The sequence below is a fragment of the Coregonus clupeaformis genome, chromosome 8, assembly GCF_020615455.1.
Source record: "Coregonus clupeaformis isolate EN_2021a chromosome 8, ASM2061545v1, whole genome shotgun sequence".
NCBI lineage: Eukaryota > Metazoa > Chordata > Actinopteri > Salmoniformes > Salmonidae > Coregonus > Coregonus clupeaformis.
The window spans coordinates 53733614-53737838 of NC_059199.1; positions in this window are offsets into that span (position 1 = coordinate 53733614).

The window sequence follows — 4225 nt, forward strand, 5'->3', positions numbered from 1 at the left end:
CTTTACTGGTGGTCCCAAAACCAGGATACAAAATAACGGACTTGTCCCGAAAAAAATAAAGGAGGAGCAAATTGGTCTCCAAAAACAGGCTGACAGCAAACATACGAAATACTAACTATGACTGAAAACAATAATGAAACAGGGAGAACACTTCTCAAGTACCTGTACATACGTCTCACGATCAGACACTGATTAGTACTGTTTGGCATCGAGAACTAGCAGAGAAAACAGAGCAAGGGAAAACAGGGAAGTGAGGGCATAAATACACAGGTGAACAGGTAGACACAGGTGACACCAATAAGATAATGATTAGTCCAGACTGTGAGTGAGGAGGTGCCTAAGGTTTTTGGAGGACGACACCTAGTGGGTCACTCCGGAACTGTGACCCCCTCCTGTAACACATGACACATTGCAAAAATACTATGCATGTTATGCATAAAATTGACAACATGTAATCATCATTTGTATAGGGTATGGTGGCCAATGGCTCAACTTAGCCCATGGCCATTGACTCAACTAACCCCAAGGCAAACATTTTGACTATATTAGCCCACACAGTTATAAGAATGCACTTTCATGATAGGTTTAGGGCCTCATATTTATTAGACCCCAACTGATGTATAAAACAATTGTAAAATAATCTACTTTGGTTTAGATACAAACATCATGAAACTTATAAAACAATAAATGCATTTGAATTTGTGAAAATCATTTTTTGGGACCTAACTTGCTTGCCACTTTTTCCATGTGGTTTCTTCCTTCACAGACTCCATGAAATGATGACCTCTTCCTAAATATTTGGTCACTTGATTCATTTTATGTATGCTTTCCTAGAAACAAGGGGTGGCTCAACTAACCCTTTTGCTCAACGTACCCCACTCTCCCTTACCTCAAAGCTGCAATATGTAACTTTTTGGGTGGCCTGACCAAATTCACATAGAAATCTGAGTTATAGGTCTGTCACTCATTGATTGCAGGTCTAAGAAGCAGTAGATCTGTTCTATGTGTGCTATTTCTATGCTTCCCATTCTTAAGTTTAGTTTTTGCATCTTTCACTTTCAGTTTTGCACACCAGCTTCAAACAGCTGAAAAAATGATATTTTCAGTTATTGAAAATATATTTCACAGTGTTTAAGATTGTATAATGATTCTCTACACTATACATTGATTGTTTTGTCACATTAACTGAAATTAGAATTTTAGTAACCAGGAAATGGCGGTGCGATTTCTGCATATTGCACCTTTAACATATAATCTTAATAGGTTGGTAGATAGGATGATTGGGTTGTTTTTTGTTTGTGTGTTTTTTATGGCATGTATCCTGTTGATTAAAATCTAGATTAAATAGCATAATGAAGATGAATCTAACAGACATGGGTTTAAAATACTTGAAAATCATTTCAAATTCTTTATCTGTGCCTATTTGAGCTTGCCTGGCTTAATAAACCAATAGGTAAATCTCAAAATTGCAAATCCCGCCCATCTGGCACTCCTGGCAGACTCAAGCAAACGCTCAAAGTATTTGAACCCAGGTCTAGAATGTAACATGCCTTAATTGTATCTATGATGAAGACAGTATTGTTCACTGACTTGCACTTTAGCATTGCATGCCAATTTACATATTAAATGTACACTGTAAAAATAGGACAAGGATTTTCAACAATAAATGTATGTTTGTCTTTGGTCCATGTCTTGTGAGATTTTGAATGGTTTGAAAACACTAAACCTGAAAATGTAGGTTTCACCTGTGAATGTTTTGTGTGAGAGTTTTAAGTTTCACCTTCAGCGAAGTGATGACACAGCTCCTACCTCTCAAACGTTCATCCTCCTCCCTTCTAAAGGGAATATTATTCAGTACCAGTTCTGAGCATGTGTGTTTGATTGTTTTCATTATTGTGGTGATGATTCCCATCTTCATTTACAAAAGTGAGCTTAGACAAATCTAGCTAAAGAAAACATAAAAAACAGGTATGCCTACATTTTTCATCTTACTTACGTCTTTACTTGATGTTTTCTGTTGTGTTTCTCTTTGATAAATTGAAAGAAACTGATGTTTTTATCTTGAGGTTTCGGTTATTTGGTTAGAGGTGTTGGGTTACACGCATATACAGTAAGTCATTATCAAAAGGGTGGAGACCAGTCTTATTATTGATGATACAGGTACAAGTCTTTGCTTGCAGTCTAGTTCACCTTTAGCTGCATAAAATGTTGTACTTATATATATATTTTTTAAACATATTTACATATTTGACATGGGTATTTTACAGTATTTGGGTTGTAGTAATTTCTTACCAACCTCATCAATACTGTGCTAAAGGTATATGGATGATTCAAGACCCAGAATAATGTAATAATAATAATGAAATCTCCCCCCATAGAGATGTCATCATTGAATGTTGACAGAAGCCTTCTGCCAGAAGAGCAGTTCCAGTGCTCTATCTGCCTGAATGTGTTCACTGATCCAGTTACCACTCCTTCTGGCCACACCTTCTGCAAAGCCTGTATTGGATTGGTGGACACTGGGATGACAGTGAGATCTGCCAGTGTCCAAAATGTAAGAAACAGTTCTATGTGAAACCTGAGGTCTCCACAAACTCTGTTAGGTGGTTTGTGATGTTTGTACTACAATGAAGCTCAAGGCCCTGAAGTCCTGCCTGGTGTGTCTGACCTCTTACTGTGAGACTCACCTGGAGCCTCATCAGAGAGTGGTGACTCTGAAGAGACACAAGCTGATTGACCCTGTGGAGAACCTGGAGGACATGATGTGTAAGAAGCACGAGAGACTCCTGGAGCTGTTCTGTAGGAGTGACCAGAACTGCTTGTATGTTTTGTGTACCGAGACAGACCACAAGTGTCACAATACTGTGCCCATTGAGGAGGAGGGAGTCAAACAAAAGATAAGACATGTATTAAATGTATTCAATCATTCTTTTCTAGATCTCTCCTTAAAGAACAACAGAAGGCAATAAACAATTGATCTGGTAGAAAAAAACGGCATATGTAGGATCGATATTAGTCAGAAACATTTATTATATTGTTAAAATTGACTACAAAGTGTAAAAAGGATTATTTTGGTCTTAAAGTCAGTGTTATGATGAGTTTCTAGGGTATCAAGTGATTACGAATGTAAGGATGTACTTAGACACTCTTGATGTGGAGTTCATACAATATATTTAATTTGGTACCATGGGTAGTTATAACAGACGAAGGACATGGCCCTGCCTCTGCCATCTTCCTAACTCCAGAACAAAGATCCACTCTCTATATATATATACACTCTGTTACAAGCCTCTCCACGAACATCTGGTAATCATCATGGGCACTCCCATTCTTTGATGTTATTACCCTTTACCCCGTCACTATATCCTGTCCATCAATTATTCTAAGCTCAACATCAGTAATCTCCTCTGACATAACGGAATGTAGACTCTGTGGCAGCAAACCACTTATCTACTAACTCTCCCCTGGTCCACACAATACTATGACATGACAGCATTACAGTCAGTCACATCCAAAACGAAGATTTGCGAGATGATTAGGAAGAAATTGTATGTCACGGAATGAAGGGTACCATAACAGTTTTCCTTAGGTTGGGTTTATTTCAATCCTGCCCACATGCCCACAGCTGGCAGCACCCAAGTAATCATCAATTTGGAGCGCAGCTGCACCCGACCTGATCGTAATACCCATGGTCAATTTTGTTTGACATTAGATATCCCTATGAGGGCAATTAGGGACCATCAGTAAATTACACAATGTATATGGGACAATATCTTAAAATGCCAATAGCTCCAAATGTCAATTACTTACAAACCAACTATAAATTGTAGAAATGCATATACAAATGTTGAAAGCATTTAATGAGACTACTAAAAGATGTGAAAATATTGTCCCATTTACATTGTGTAATTTATTGACGGTCCCTAACTAGCCCCAGAGATAGGCTATCCAAAGTCAAACCAACTTTGCCATGGTTGCACACAAGCTGGCTGAAGCTAATTGGCGAAAGAAGTTGGCTAGCTTGCTAGCTAGTCTAGGCTACTTCCAGATACAAGACCTGGTTAAACTGTTTCAAGTTATCTAGAAGGATGAGTGACTGTAACTGTCAAGTGTTTTGGCAGAGTGAAAGTACAAGCGCTTCCCACATTCGAACACACACACACAAGAGACACCCACATCAAAGCATGCCTCCAAGACCCAAATTTCGTTCTCAGTCACATTTCCT